This window comes from Toxorhynchites rutilus, chromosome 2 (genome assembly GCF_029784135.1).
Source record: "Toxorhynchites rutilus septentrionalis strain SRP chromosome 2, ASM2978413v1, whole genome shotgun sequence".
Taxonomy (NCBI): domain Eukaryota; kingdom Metazoa; phylum Arthropoda; class Insecta; order Diptera; family Culicidae; genus Toxorhynchites; species Toxorhynchites rutilus.
The window spans coordinates 316530073-316546978 of record NC_073745.1 but is presented as its reverse complement, the minus strand read 5'-3'; the positions used below and the strand labels follow the sequence as shown (position 1 = coordinate 316546978).

Here is a 16906-nt window from a genome sequence, read left to right as displayed (position 1 = left end):
TTTAACTTACTGCAATCAACAATGCTTTCCCACCAGTTTTCCAAAATATCTAGAAAACGCTGGTCACTAGAACTGGGGGAATGATATATAATTCCATAATTTCCCATCTGCATGCCTCTTTCAACTGAAATAGCCAAGAACCAGTTATTTTCAACAGCTTCGTTTGAAAGAGTGTTGAATTTGACTGATTCTATTGCATAAATTGCAACACCTCCAGTGTGTTTGGAGTGCGACAAGCAAAAAGCAACTTTATAGCCCGGAATTTTGTACTGATCATATGATAAGCATTGAAATCGGCTCAGCAACGATACGATGAACGCTATTTTGAGATCCCAGGATTTGGTCAAACTTCGTGGCGGCAGCTCAAAAATTTAAAAAAAAATTATAGTATGCAATCTAGATTGAAAAAAAAAAAGTCACAGGAGGGTTGTGTCCGAGACACGACCGCATAATTGACGTAGGATTCCGTTATGTTATCTGTTGATTCTGGATAATTACATCGTTAAACTCTTTGATAATGATTAGGTGGACCTGAAAAGGGCCGTTTTGTTTGGTTGTTGGGTATTGTTTGTTCACGGGTGATGATGACAGAAGGATGATAAACAGTCGTTGGATGGTGCGTATCAGATAAAGGATACCGAAGTGGAACGAGATATGATGAGAACCGCCCTCTATGATCCTAGACGAGATGCCTCTTGTGATATGTATTGATGAAATAAAGAAAAAAAAATCACCAATGTAATATAAGATAATTATTAATACCGAACACAATTATCAATTTTTTTTTTTATTATTTAAATCGTTTATTTTTACAGGCTCAGTTACATAGGTTTAAAGGAGCCGAACTCCTTACTGTATTGTTACTAGTATATATACATTTTTCCTTAATTCTAATGTTAATAATATAGGAAACCGATTACTCGCGGTCTACTCGAGTTTAGAAGGGTGACATATTTTCTTCAGGGAAAGGAGGGGATATGAGGATATGTTGACAATGATCACACTCACACTCTCAATCACACTCATCACACTCAATTCTTAAACCTATCTTATATCTAATATGTATTTACATTTCATCTTATTCTAAGAATTATCAATTTTTCTTATCAGTAAAAACATGTTACTGTAATATAGCGAAAATATATTTGAAATCGGAAAGGTAATTTTCTTTTATAATTTTTACTTTCTGATTGTTTATTCAACCCAATGCGAATTTTAATTGGACTAACAATACTCAATACTATATGTACTATATGTAGTGAGACTCTATGTTGTACGGGAAAGGGTTAACACAACGGCTATCGTATACAATTTCAGGCAGCTTGGTTTTGATGTCTCTGTTTGGGAACACATCTCGGCGGGAGCAAAAGCTCCCCCTACTTTCATGTATTTGCAATGCCGATTTCCCCTAGGCAGCTTGGTTTTGATGTCTCTGTTAGGGAACCGCCGCATGTGTCGTCAATTTCGACCAATCAGAAGTGGGTATTTCCGTTAGGATAGAGGTAGAGATTTTTCAATTGTTTGATAGTTAGTTTAATGATATATATTATTTTATTCAATATAAAAAATTGTTATGGAGTGCCGAAATTGATTCACGCAAAAATTTCATCAATCCATCATGAAATGACTGAGCAATAAACGTTTGAAATTGGACAATTTTCGCGATGTGCTCGGTTTTCAATTTGTACCCCAATATGTTCCGGAAAGACGTAATCCTACGTCAAAAACTATATATAAGCATAATCAAACACACGAATGACTTGCAAATGTAAATTTAGTATTTGTAGTAAATAAATGATCATTTTTTAACGCTAATAAATTATTTTTTTCTCTACAACGAATACTTTCAATGGGACAGATTTTTGGAAAAAAAAAGTACAGATGAGAAAGATTTTTGACCCCTCTGGTACAGATTTAAATGTGGAAATACTGGTGGTTATCATGACATCGAGCATGTGGTCTGATCTTGTATAAACTTTCATTCTGCCAGGGCTCATCTAACGGATTCACTCAGGGCACTAGTAAAGGAATCTGACTTACCGGTTAGAGACAACCTAACTAGTCGCGACCTTATGCTTTCTATTTACCAATTTCTAAAAAGAAATGATACTGATTCCTTCCATCCTCATCAAACCGAACTACCCCACTCGCTCCATCCTAGTCCAAAATCCTGATCCTATCCAATCAATCTAGTGTTAGATTTAGTTATTATTAAATTGTTAGTCTTAATTATATAGAAAACTAGCTGAACCCTGCGACGCTTTGCTGTGGCCCATGGTAGTTGCATGGTTGAGTTGAATTTTTATTTTTTTTATGTTGTAACAACAATCCTAGAAGTGTTTGGTTGTTTTGTATATTGTATCATAGTTTGAGCTCAGTTGGTTCCGTACTTTTCGAGTTTTTTGACGCTATTTTTGATATATATATATATATATATATATATATATATATATATATATATATATATATATATATATATATATATATATATATATATTATATACCAAAATTTGACTCTGTAAACGTTAGATAATAAGTAAGTTGAGACTGATTAATAAACGTTCTTGAAAAAAACGACTCGGCCACAGAGCACAGTGTTAAATGCATATATGACCGTGAAATCAGTGTTACGATCCTGTATGAACCACCCGCATCTTGTATCAACCCATAATGATCTATTTATGAAGGCACACAAAGCATAAGCCAACTACACATTCTACCATGAAGAAGACAAAATAGTTCAACAGGAGGAAATGTTGCAGGAGAGAATGCGAAAGGAAGTAGAAAAACAGGACAAGAGAAAGAAAGCTGAGCTTTACGTAAAAAAGATGAAAAACGACACTCTGCCAACAAGTAACCTAACGCAAAAGAAAACAATTATTCTGCAATCTCTATTTTTGAACATTTTACAGATTGTTTGCACGAGCCAATTCCCGGCTAAAGGAGGCTATTGAAATGGAGGAAGTAGTTAAGCTCCAAGCTATGCAGGAAGGAGATTCCACCGGACTCCACAAAAAAGAGCTGCTGACCAAACCCAGGAGATTGTCGAGAAAAACAATGGAAGTCTTATTACAAGTTTTTTTTGCAGTACACGAGTAATCAATTGTATTGTTCCTACAGGCAGTTGTTGAAGTCAAACTGATTATTGTTAAAGGTATGACTATTGATAAAATAGAACCTCAGCTGCCGAGAAAAAATGTAAAACATATGGTGCACTTGGTACCGAAATCATGTAAACCTTGAAAACAATCACAACCAATAATTAGGAGAAGAAAATTATTTTTTTTCACGAGTATTATATTTTTCTGAACAAGAATAGCTCATTGGCTTTGATCTGATATGTCAATCATCAGTATCGGTCCAGTAGTCCAAAAGTTACGAATTGTTGTGGTGGAAAAAAGGGATAAAAATTGATTTTTCGGACCATCGGTTAATTTTGAAAAATCATAACTCAAGAACAAACATTTGGCCTCTTTAAATTTTGGATATGTTATGTAAAAAGAAAAAATATAGCGCCCTTGGTCCCGAGACCATATTATTTTTTATTTTGCAAGTAAAATATTTTTCTAAAGAAGACTAATTTATTGCCTTGAATTTGATATGTTGATCATCGAAATCGGCCCAGTAGTTAACAAGTTATGAAAAAGTCATTTAAAAAAAAAGGAAAAAGTCGATTTTTCGGACCCAAAAGGGAAATGGTCAGTCTAATGAAAAAATGGAAAAATACGGGTCTAATGTTTTGCGGTAAAGAACAAAATTCGCTTTTTTCACGAAAATCTGAGAACCACTATATCGGTTTGGCATGGAATGGCTGTATTCAGAAATCGAAGAGGTAATCAAAAGTGTCAAAAGTCCTCATGAATAAATCCATCTATAGCTATTGATATCACAAGTGGACCTACATTCATCAATATATTTTTTTACTGTGTTGTAGCAGGCTATATATTACTTTCTATGTTTTTTATTATTGTTCTGAATATTACCCACTTCTTTCTAGGGGAAACTCTTTCCCTTTAAAAAAAAAACTATTCATTAATTACGTCACTCTTTAAGAGGGTAAAGGTGGGATGAATCTTTGAGATAAGTTATGCATTTGGTTTAGAAGAAGTGCTATAAAATTGGAGAGAGAGGGTTGATTTTTACTCATTTTTTTCTAGTATAATTAATTATTCTTTCATTCGAACACAGCATTAGGATACTGAAAAGATTTAGATTTTACATAATGATGTCAGAGGAGTTTATTCCTTTTTTTTTCGAAACCTACCCTCTTTTTGTCAGCGTCCTTTTGGTAACAAATAACAGTTCAATCATGTGCTTGGAAAGCAATAATTCGGCGGATAAATTCGGGCTTTGACTCGGACATGGTGCACCCCTGGCCGAGTGGTTAGCGTCTCACATAATTATGCCGGGTGTTCGTTCCGTTCCAGGATTTTTCGTCAAAGAAATTTCCATCGACTTGCACTGTGGTCACGCGTATTCTAGAGCTTGCCCCTCGGATTACATTCAAGGCGTGTTATTTGGCTTAAGAAATCTCAACCAAGTATTAATAGATGACGCTAGTTAATTCATACGTTGAGACGGCAAAAGTTCCACAGGGATCGTTTGCGCCATACAAGAAGAAGATGACTCGGACAAGCTTCTGAGAAAAACATTATATGTATTTCTTTTTCGTTTCATTTAACATCAATGGCATTTCATGCGTTTCTAATACACGTCGGACACGATTATATACAGACTCGATTATATGTAATTTGATTATATACAATTTTGGACTCGATTAAATACAATTTGAAAAATTTTTTTTTTTTATATATTTCAAATATGACTTATTTCAAGAAGAAATGTAACCTTTCAGCGTTAAGGTGAAGTTTAAGTGTCTATTACATGTACAGAGGGGTAAAAATTGTGATTTTTGAAGATTCTGCTTGAGTTATCACCAGGAATTGTTTATATCGATATTGCAGCCAAATTAAGAAAGATAGAAGTCGGGCGTCAAAGAACAAATTATAGAGTGGTTAAAGAACTTCAATTAAATTGATAGAAACAATCTAGTTTAATATAAATTTTTAGGATAAAATAATAACACATTAAAAATTATTAAATTATAAAAGTTTTTTCACTTCCAAAATGTTATTCCAATCCACTAATTTAGTTGTTCCACTTCTAGATCCTGTACTAAATTTTATCATCTTTCAAATGAAAGCATCAGAATTGTCTTCCGTAGCGTACTTTTTAATGTATAGCCAGTTTGAGGCAACAGAGTCCGAAACGAAAATAGAGTTCTATAACTCTGTCATTGTTGAAATTCGAACATATGCGTAGAAGGATTTTTTTCATCAAATATGATCGTTTATCACCTTCTGAGATAATCTGGTTAAATTTGTTTTTCTCATGTGAGAAAGGTGTTTTCTGACTTTAAGGGGATGAATCGAAAATCAAATTCCTCTTTTATTTTCCAAAATCGGAAAATACATGCAAAAAAAAACAAAAAAAAATTTTTTTGACACGATTATATACAATATTCGATTATATACAGTGAAAAGAAATCAAACACTGTATATAATCGAGTCCGCGCTTTCATTCCTTTGAGGTCTATTTCGAAACTGTGAATGCGTCTTATTCTGGAAATTAGTGTCGATTATACCCATAACTTGTGCTCTACATTTTACTGCTTTTTATTTTTCTGTTAACTCCGTAACAGTTATAGGCACTCTGCAAGCTATTCTGAACATTAGCATTGCATACAATCTAGATTCTGATTCTGTAATAATCTTCAGTTGAGAAAATCTGCTGAGTTTCTCAGCAAATACTGAATATCAAGCCAGATAACGTAATCCATCTTCTCTTGAAACTTGATTTAAAATTTGGTTTGGTGATGCATAATTTCATAGAATGAGAATTGAATTTCATCAGAGCTTATTAAATGTAAATATGAATAGATTTTTATTTAGTTTTTCCAAACATTAGATATTCTATATTCTGTTGAAAACATTTGAAAAATGCAATTAATTATATGTTATCTCTATCGTGCAGACAACATTCATAATTTTGATAGTTTGAAAAAAAAGTGCACCGCTTGTTTCACTTACATTCAGAATTCGAGGCTTCCAAACCGACTATTGACGGTTGCTTTCGCTGGACTCTCGGATTGTTGTTGTTGTTGTTGAATTTACTGTTGCCGTTGTTTTGTTTTTCTTTTTTGCACCTGCCGTTTTTTGTTGGATACCGATCGAATATGTATTATTATTATCACTTTATTTTGCCCTGTTACAATATATACACATCTATAGATCACAAACAACTACTACTACCATTACACCACTGATAAGAAACGCAAAACGAAAGCACACATTTGCTTCACACACACACAATCACAGGGAACAACCTCCCAACGCGAGTGAACAAAAATGTGCCACCATTTTTAGCAAATGCAAAATCGCCGCCGAGTGGCGTTTCCAAGTTTGACGTACGTACGCACACAAAGAGAGACGCCCGCCGCTGAAACGAAGACCGCTTCCACACAGCCAACAAACCGACGGAACCCGTTTGTGCTATCTCTTTCGCACTGCTTTTCGAAAGCGCGCAACGGAATACTTTCGGGCGCTGTGCGCTCTCTTTCCCTCTGGTTCACACTGTGTCCCGCTCCCGCACTGCTCGGCAAAAGCTCAGGTTGCAAATATTACGGAAGAAATTTTTCTTCGAGCACTTGGTAAAATTTATTTTTCGGCGACAGAAGCTTACCGAAACCGAAAAGTATTCAATTTTTACCGTCTCAGTATGTCCCCAAGCCGTTGGAACCACAGCGGGAATCAAATGGGGGAAAAAGCGAATATTTTCCGCTCACATATGGCCACTCAATTTTCGCACTAACGTTGCACTAGCTTTCACTGACCGTTTGGTTCCTCTTTTTTTTTTTTTTTGTTTTGCGATTGCCCCGGGAGTGGATTTCCTTGTTTGCACTTTCAAATTTCGGGATTTCGACTGCTTCAAACCAAACCATCCAGTAAAAATACAGCAGTAAACTTCTGCCTTCAGCAGAAGGCCATCTTTTTCCTCGCACTCACTCTCTCCCACTGGGACGACTTTTCGTTTCTCAACAGCACTCAACCGAACGCCCTGTTTCTTTCGTTTTCTTCCAAAACTCGACACCGAAATAATCTTATTTTTCCTTCGACACCGTGTCCCCGGCGCGCATCCTGCCACAATCACAATTCCCCTTTCTCGAGGACACAGCTTTCTGCTCCGCGTTTGATTTGATATTGCACTCACCGCGGTTTATTCACGCAACACTGATACGGGAATTTCTACTTCTGCTTTTGTTCAACACTTTTTTGCTCCCATATTCCGTTTTTCACACACTTTGCCTTTTCCTTTCTCTTTCGTGAAGAAAATTCAAGACGGTAAACACGGCGACAATGCACGAGAGAGCTGTGTGCGGAAAAGAAAAACTATATTTGTAACGAATGGACGAAGACGGGACGCGACACGTACGTTCTTTTTGAAAGTCGCTTAATTAATGATCGAAAAGCAGTATACCAGTGTTGATGACCGCTCGAGGTTTGAGCTGTCAAACGGAGGCTCGGTTTTCCGTGTCAGGGGTGGAATCATTACTGTCAGGCCGTTTGCTACCATGATGACAGCTGAAGCGCACAGTCGAGGCTGAATAATCGGTGACGGCGGACACAAATCGGCGACATAAATAATGTACACTAGGAGCAATAATTAGTAAGCGTTATAAATATGTTTATAAAGGTTTTAGAATGCGTCTTTCATAAATCTAGAGGCGAATGAACTGAAAAGTGTAAAGCCTCTTTAATTCAACATCATCATCATCATCTTTCATAAATTTCAAATCAATCTGGAGGAGTTAAGTGCGATTCACATACAACATCCACGTCACGTTCACGTTCCGTCACGTAACGTTACGCCAATTATTCTCCACAGTCTTCCGAAAAACACTTACACATGTCCACGCAATGTGAAAATTCCATGATTTTGTTTGAATTCGAACATGATTCTCGCTAGTGTTGAGTGTCTATCCCCAACACGAACAATGATACACAAACATAGACATGTGAAAACAAACACGATGTTTATAATTCAAGAACATCATGTACAAACATATCACCCGATGTCGCAGCATTCACTGCTTTCGTTTCGTTTTCATACACGGAAAGAAATTATTCATCCCAAAACATTTCTTCGTAGAATACTTTTTCACAGAAACGAACTTGAAATTTAATTCGCATTACAAAAATCACATGAGCTGAGAGGCCATGAGTTCATACATATTTTGCAAGTCTGGTTAAACAATCCTTGGTTTCGTGCAGAGAAACAGAATTTTTTTGCGTGCATGTTGGCAATTAAAGTCTGGGGAACCGACTGCACAGCGGGCGACGTCGTACAAATGCTGACCAAAAAAATAAATACCCAAAAATTAGTCTTAGATGCATCCTTCAGCGGCACACAGCAGAACCAGCAGAGAAATTTCAGCGGCTAAAACACACTATTAATTTCTCGATGTTATCACAAACTGAATGAAGGAAAAAACTAAAAGCTACACTTACACTGCACTGCATATGCTATGTGTGCATGCGATTGCATCATCCTTTCTTCTCCTCTTCTTCGCTCGTTTTATAGCTCGGGTCGCGTTCGTCGCGATCAAACAGTATTGGCCATTTGTATTCAAAGATCCAGCCAAAATGGTTGCTCCCGTGGTCGAGTGATTAGCGTCACGCCTAACATGTCACTGCTGAATAATTGTGGTACCTTATATTCGATTAAAATTATAGAAATATTGTAATCAAAATTTGTTGTGGTTAACTAAACATCTTCGCCACGCTCTATTCAATTTTAGTACTTGTTCAAATAGCTAATAATAGCGAATGTTACATGAATTCAATATATAAATTGATGCGTGCACTAAATAATGATATCAATTGTGAAAAACTCTGATATCAATCGACGTTTATTTTGTTCAGAATAGATAAAGAGGTTTATTTAATTTGCCCAATATTTTAGACTAAGCATCCATTGTCATGATAGGAAAGCATTTCCTCCATGTCAACATACCAACTCACTACGCGTTGAGTGGTGGTGGTGTGGTGTCCGATTCGCTTCTTCTACTCTACGCACTGCCGGTGCTTGGGGTGAAAATGCAAGAGAAACTGTACACCATGTTCGAACATCATGTGAAACATTGGGATTAAACATCGTATGTCCAAACATACAACGAATACAAACATGTCACATTTTCAAACATAGGTACGAAAAAATCATGTTTGTTTTTTTTTTTTTTTATCCAAAATATATATTTTATTAAGGCTCATATGGCGTCAGCCTAACGGGGCCGGGAGTTCAATATTTTGACAATGTTTGCTTAGACTATGTTAGTAATATGTAACCGATTACTCGCGGTTGACTCGAGGTTAGTATTACAAGTGTTCTCATAATTGGTACGTCGCAGTCTTCGATGCTCTGTACGTGTGCCCGACACGGGATACTTCCTATTGGGATGCAGCTGACCATTAATCAGCAACGCCCCCCTAGTCTGTACCCCATATCTAGCGTGGTGCGTCTTTCTCGACTCGTGGAATCCAGGATAGAATGGCGGCGCAATCATCAGCTCGTGTAGAGTTGTCATGAGCGGTACAACCTTTGGCTCTTGTTGAATAATCAGTGGACTGCACAACCTTCGGCCCGTGCATCTGTAAAGAGTGTGTGTATGTATTGCCGCGACTAAGTAAAAGTTTATCGATCGGATAGGAGGGATATGAAACGGGGACACAACGAAGGAAACATCATTAAACGTTGACATCGGCGTTTCTGAGGAACAGGTATAGATGAAGCAGAAGATCAGGATCCCGGCTACCTAAGATATCCCGGACGGGGATATCCGATTGTCTGCCTTGTGCTCTCAGTGCTCTAGAGAGCTGAGAGCGAGCAGCATGGAACCGGATACACGACCAGACAACATGCTCGATGTCGTGGTAGCCATCGCCACAATCACAAAGATTGTTTGCTGCGAGCCCAATGCGATAGAGATGCGCATTTAGGTTGTTGTGATTGCACATAAGCCGAGATATCACGCGAATGAAATCACGACCTACATTCAATCCCTTGAACCATGCACTCGTCGAGACCTTAGGGATAATCGTGTGTAACCAACGACCAAACTCATCACCACTCCACATGCGCTGCCAACTTACGAGCGTATACTGACGAGGAATGTGGAAAAATTCATTATAAGCAATTTGCCTTTCAAAAAGTGTGCCTTCTAAAGCGCCCACCTTAGCTAGCGAGTCCGCTTTCTCATTCCCCGGAATCGAGCAATGAGAGGGAACCCATACTAAGGTAATCTTGAATAATTTTTCGACCAAAACACTCAATAGTTGTCTTATTCTAGTTAGGAAATAAGATGAGCGTTTATCAACCTTCATTGAGCAGATTGCCTCTATTGAGCTGAGACTGTCTGAAAAAATAAAATAGTGGTCGATGGGCAATGTTTCAATGATCCCTAATGCGTAATATATCGCACCCAGTTCAGCGACATACACGGAACAAGGATCTTTGAGTTTGAAAGAGGCACTGGAATTTTTATTGAAGATGCCGAAGCCAGTGGACTCGTTTATGAATGAACCGTCAGTAAAGAACATTTTATCAGATCCAACTTTCCCATATTCTGCCGAAAAGATCGGCGGAATAGAATCGGAGCGTAGGTGATCTGGGATTCCATGGATTTTTTGTCGCATGGACAGATCAAAAATGACAGAGGAATTGCAGAAGTATGGGAAGCAAACTTGGTTGGAGATGCCTGGTGAAGGGTGCACGTCGTGGGTAAGGTACTCATGGTATATAGACATAAAACTTGACTGAGGAGTCAATTGGAGTAGATTTTCGAAGTTATCAATCACCAATGGATTCATGATCTTGCAACGGATGAGAAATCTGTAGGATAATTCTGTGAACCGAAGAGTAAGCGGGGGTACTCCTGCCAAAACTTCGAGACTCATCGTATGTGTCGAATGCAAACACCCCATGGCTATACGCAAGCAACGATATTGTATTCTCTCCAGCTTGAGAATATGAATCCTGGCAGCTGATCGGAAGCAAAAACTGCCATATTCTAACACTGATAATATCGTTGTTTTGTACAACTGAATGAGGTCTCCTGGATGGGCACCCCACCATGTTCCGGTAATTGTTTGGAGAAAATTGATTCTTTGCTGGCATTTCTGTTTCAAATACGCAATGTGTCTCCCCCAGGTACACTTAGAATCAAAATATACACCCAGGTATTTGAAAAACATAGAGTGTTGGATCGTTTTGCCGGATAGGTGAAGCTGGAATTGGGCGGGTTCGTGCTTCCTAGAAAAAACGACCATTTCAGTTTTCTCCGTAGAGAATTCGATACCCAGCTTGAGGGCCCACGTTTTGTATTCAAACACAAAACTGCGAACAGTAGCGTGGACATGTTTATCCCGGACGCAGTGTTTTTTGTGAAACACGGAAGACTGATCCTCCCACGCAATTATTATGGAAGCATTCACATACACCATCAACGGCAAGTCGAAGTTTCCGTTGCCGGTGTATGTAAATGTTTTCATAAGAATTGCATGGGAGAATATTTGACGTAACGTGATGTGACGTGATGTTAACGTGACGTGGATGTTGTACGTGAATCGCACTTAATATGCGCTACATATACAATATCCCGTCACCTTTCCGTTAACTATTCTCTTGGACCGAATTTACTGACAGCGAACTTGCCGTTGCTGGTGTATGTGAATATTTTCATAAGGTAGAGGACATAGTAAACCCGGTGCGGTACGATGCGATGCGGAACAATGAATTGGAGCTCATCCCAGCAAACATTAAATCGCATAACAAGCGTATATATAACATCATATGCCCTAAAATTTGGTTGGCATATAATGCGCCTAACTGACATATGCATGCAAAAGTGGAGGCCATATACATACATGGCAAATGCTTACCGAATTGGTTTGGATGAATATGCAACTTTGACCGGCTATAATAGCGATTGGAATTGAATTGCGATCTAATATGAATATATTCATGAATTGTCAAAGCACCAAATATGACTTTTGCCATACTCATATACGATTTATTACAGACATAGAAAAAAAAAAAATGGCGCAAAATATTTTCGTGAAATGTTTATTATAACCTCACGAATCGCCATTTTTATATATGAGTATTTATGTTCGTACAAATAATAATTGATTGATTGACTTATGTTGGGAGTGGAATATGAATGTTTAAAATGACACAGATTGATGTTTGGTGAAAACTGCTCTGATGTGGGTTCGAACTCCGGTCGTCTGGATTATCATCCACCAGCTATCTCGCGCAGCTATCTGAAATTTAATTCAACAGCAGTTAAATCTTTCGAGTGAATCAGCATTTCATTGACATTTCAATATGATGTAATATGTTCTTTATTAGGATTTATTATAATTCCTGTTTCATGATTTTCTCAGCATGCAACACGATTTACTACAGTACTGAATCGGTTTAAATTATACGCTTATACGACACATAAACTGCATCAGCGTAATATACGCATATGATGCGGATTAAATATATTTTACGACAATATACATCATAAAATTGAAGTTTCTTATACCGAATTGCAACTTAATTTGATAATGGTATATAAAAACGAGTTTTTACATTTTATGCAATTTCAAATATACACGATACATACTTTGATTGATATTATATGCGATTCTGATTTATTCGGATTTCTTGTAAGACTTGGCACGTGCAAAATTATTCGATTTAATGTTTGCTGGGATTGAATGCTGACATACTGATCGCTTAAGATCACGCGTTTTTAAACGGTTTTATTTAGCTTGCCCTGTAATTTGTATGTTTGTATGTTTGTGAAATGTTTGTCTGTAGCGCTTTACCGCATTAATAGAAATTTGAACCCTTTCCTGTTGATCAATTGATCTGAAATTTGGAACACACATTTCTCTCTGCAGTCATTAAAAAACTGCATACCCAGCAAACATTAAGTCGTATAATTTTGCACGTGTCAAGTCTTACAAGAAATTCGAATAAATCATAATCGCATATAATATCAATCAAAGTATGTATCGTGTATATTTGAAATCGCATTAAATGTAAAAACACGATTTTAAATACCATTATCAAATTAAGTCGCAATTCGGTATAATAAACATCAATTTTATGATGCACATTGTCGTAAAATATATTTAAGCCGCATCATATGCGTATATTACGCTGATGCAGTTTGTGTGTCGTATAAGCGTATAATTTAAATCGATTCAGTACTGTAGTGAATCGTGTTGTATGCTGAAGAAAATCATGAAACAGTGAATCATATTAGATCCTAATAAAGAACATATTACATCATATTGAAATGTCAATGAAATGCTGATGCACTCGAAAGTATTAACCGCTGTTGAATTAAATTTCAGATAGCCGCGCGAGATAGCTGGTGGATGATAATCCAGACGACCGGAGTTCGAACCCACATCGGAGCAGTTTTCACCAAACATCAAAGCCATTTCAAACATTCATATTCCACTCCCACTCCCAAGTCAATCAAACAATTATTATTTCTACAAACATAAATACTCCTATAAAAAATGGAGATTCGTGAGGCTATAATAAACATTTCACGAAAATATTTTGCGCCATTTGTTTTTTTCCTATGTCTGTAATAAATCGTATATGAGTATTGCAAAAGTCGCTAATATAGCCGGTCAAAGTTGCATATTCATCCAAACAAATTCGGTAAGCATTTGCCATGTATGTATATGGCCTTCACTTTTGCATGCATATGCCAGTTAGGCGCATTATATGCCAACCAAATTTTAGGGCATATGATGTTATATATACGCTTGTTATGCGATTTAATGTTTGCTGGGTATTTCATGATTTAAAAAATCCAAGATGACGGCCGCTACAAAATGGCGGATTAATATTTTCTCAAAAACCCCATCAATATGGGTATCAAATGAAAGAGATTGCCTAGCAGAACACAGTTATTTATGAAAAAATGAAAATCTAAAATGGCCGCCACTATAAAATGGCGGATTACATAATTTCTCAAAACCCCATCAATATGGGTATCAAATGAAAGGGATTGACTAGCAGAACACAATAACTTATGAAAAAAATGAAAATCTGAAATAACCGCCACTACAAAATGGCGGATTACATAATTTCTCAAAACCCAATCAATATGGGTATCAAATGAAAGAGATTGACTAGAAGAACACAGTTATTTATAAAAAAATGTAAATCCAAAATGACCGCCACAATAAAATGGCGATGTATATTTTTTTCCAAAACCCAATCAATATGGGTATCAAATGAAAGGGATTAACTAGTAGAGTTATTTCTATAAAAAATGAAAATACAAAGTGTTCGCCACCACAGATTACATATTTTCTCGAAACAAACCCCATCAAAATGGGTATCAAGTAAAGAGGCATAACCAGTAGATCACAGCTATTTATGAAAAATTCAAATCCAAGATAGCCGCTGTAACAAAATAGCTAATTACTTTTTTAAACGGTTTCATCCAACTTGGCCTGTTTGTATGTATGTTTGTGTGTCTGTAGGATTGTCTCACATTAATAAAAAATAGAAATTCAATTTTATCGCCGCTAAAAATGGCTTAACGGCTTGACTTGGAGAACAAACTACATTATGAACAAAATAAATTCAAAAAGATCGATTCGATTCAATACCGGTATCGAATGAAATGATTTGACTAATAGAATACAAGTACATCACCAAAATATTCCGAAGAAAATTAAGTAGGAAATAAAAATTCATAAAAAAGGTGAATGGTTTTATTGTAATCCTACAGACAATGTACTAAAAACTAGAAAATTATTAGGCGAGTTGCAGTTAGTAGTTATCACATCCCTTCCTTCATTAATCTAGGGCAATGATGAGACTAAAATAAAATCGTGGGCACCTTGGATTTCTATTATTCACAGTTAAGGTAATATTATATTATCAGGCACGTAGCGTAACCGGCACGGCACGTTTCATGCAAGACAAATATTATTGCGTGTGTTTCAAATGTGTATGCGTATATATATCGGAACGGCTCCGGGCATACACAGCACGCTTCAGACAAATGCATGAAGGAATTCTCGAAAAGAATATTTTGCCGGTGCCGGGCACGAACAACATGGGCGAGTAGCACCATACATACAAACCAAACGTCGAAGTTCGTGGTGTGGGTGCGTTCGTCACACTTCGGTATGACATCGTTTCAATCACCAGTAGCTACGCTTGGCTCAATTTCGGTAACGTGAATTTACTCTCCCGCTCCGTCTGCGCTGCCGGTCCGTACAGAGAAGTTGCTGTGTCTGATAATATGCATACACCATGTATTTGTCTGCCCGTGTCGGTACGTGCCGTTTACGCTGCGTGCTGGATAATATAAAACGACCTTTAGTTGTTTCATCATATGCCCCATTTTATTTTAGTGTTGGTGTCACACAGTTTTAGTCACACCATTGAGGAAAGGCGGATCCTTCGGTTGAAGGAGGCCTGGACGATAGCTCAGGATTTTTGGAATTTTCTAACACTTGGAAATTAAACACTTGGAAAACTTCTTAACACACATGTATTTTATTCTCGCAATCTTGCACGGATAAAGGTTGGAATCGGAATGGTGTATATTGGCAGGATTCGATTTGTATGCACATATTTATTTGTGTGCGTTCGGCTTGTATTATGCTGTGTATCGAATTACTGTGCTTGTTGTATTTGTGTTATGTGTTTGTGTATTTCGGAAGAAAGGGAAAGGCTTGGATGGGAAAAAGGATAGGGATGGACATTGAAATATGGAAATAGGGATACTTGCTCCTCGTTCGCATTGTGGGGCGCGAACAAGTGTCATCAGCAATTTTTTCATAAAATCCCTGATACGGTACAGAATAAATAGGAAAAACTCAGGGAAATGAGAGTTTTTTTACATATTTACATGTACATAGAACATGTCTTATTTTAAATATTCATATATATATTTTTTTAAAATCTGAATAAACTCTTTTCTGTCGAAATGTTTTGAATGTATGTGCTCGTGTCTAGGAACTTTGGGGACACTATCACTATGGTACATGGAAGAGACATTTACAAACAATTTAATAGACTATTCATCGAAATATTAGTGATAATTTTTGTATACTGAGTTTAAAACGCTAGGAGAAATATATTGTTGTTATTTTAAGCCGAAACAGAGAATTTTCTTGGTGACAAATCTCCTCCATATTTGTTACGTTTGCCCTATTGTAGTTTGTGTAGTTCTTATCTTCATTTGTACAGTTCTAGCAATTAGAATCATAAAAGCCCAGCTTTAGGTTAGAAGTGAAATTGAATTGTAATTAAGTTTAGAATATCCCAATAATACTGAAATTCCAGTTCTTATCAAAATGTCAGTTAGGCCTTAAAAAACGTTTTGTTACATCTTCCTTTCATTTTCCATTGTGAGTATTCTCTACTCACACTGAAACTGAAAAATTGTTGGCTATCACTTGACGGTTGATCTGCTCAAAAGGGTTATACTGTCGTTCTACGCATGTTGTCCCATGTTCCAAAATCAGCCACTGAGAAAAACGCAATCAAAGTTTTCTAACACTTTCGTCTATTAGAAGCTTCAAGCATTTTAACATAACGATACACAGGGGTTTTTATGAGAAGTAAATTATTGTCTAATGAAATGTGAAAAATTCCCCTCACTTGAATCAATCAAGCTTGATTATATAAGTATAAAAATTCATGGTGGGACAGCTATGCCTAGAATATCAACATGGGTCAGTTGAACTTGATGTTGTTTTTTGAAATATTGGGAACAAACAATAAGTTTTTTGGTGTTTTCCGAAACATT

General features: G+C 36.8%; 1 protein-coding gene across 9 annotated transcripts in view; it reads right to left on the bottom strand.

The window, feature by feature from the left end:
* The window catches only part of LOC129764506 (protein split ends), a 268076-nt gene that overhangs the window by 249773 nt on the left and 1397 nt on the right, over nt 1-16906 (bottom strand). For 6 of the 9 annotated variants that reach the window (XM_055763638.1, XM_055763636.1, XM_055763637.1 and 3 more), the window contains exon 1: nt 6090-7532. The exons of 1 other annotated variant lie outside the window; for it this stretch is intronic. The gene's annotated coding sequence lies outside the window, so the exon portion shown is untranslated. Of the gene's footprint in view, nt 1-6089; nt 7534-16906 lie in introns of those variants that run through there. 2 more of the 9 variants (XM_055763633.1, XM_055763634.1) reach the window with 2 other exon arrangements.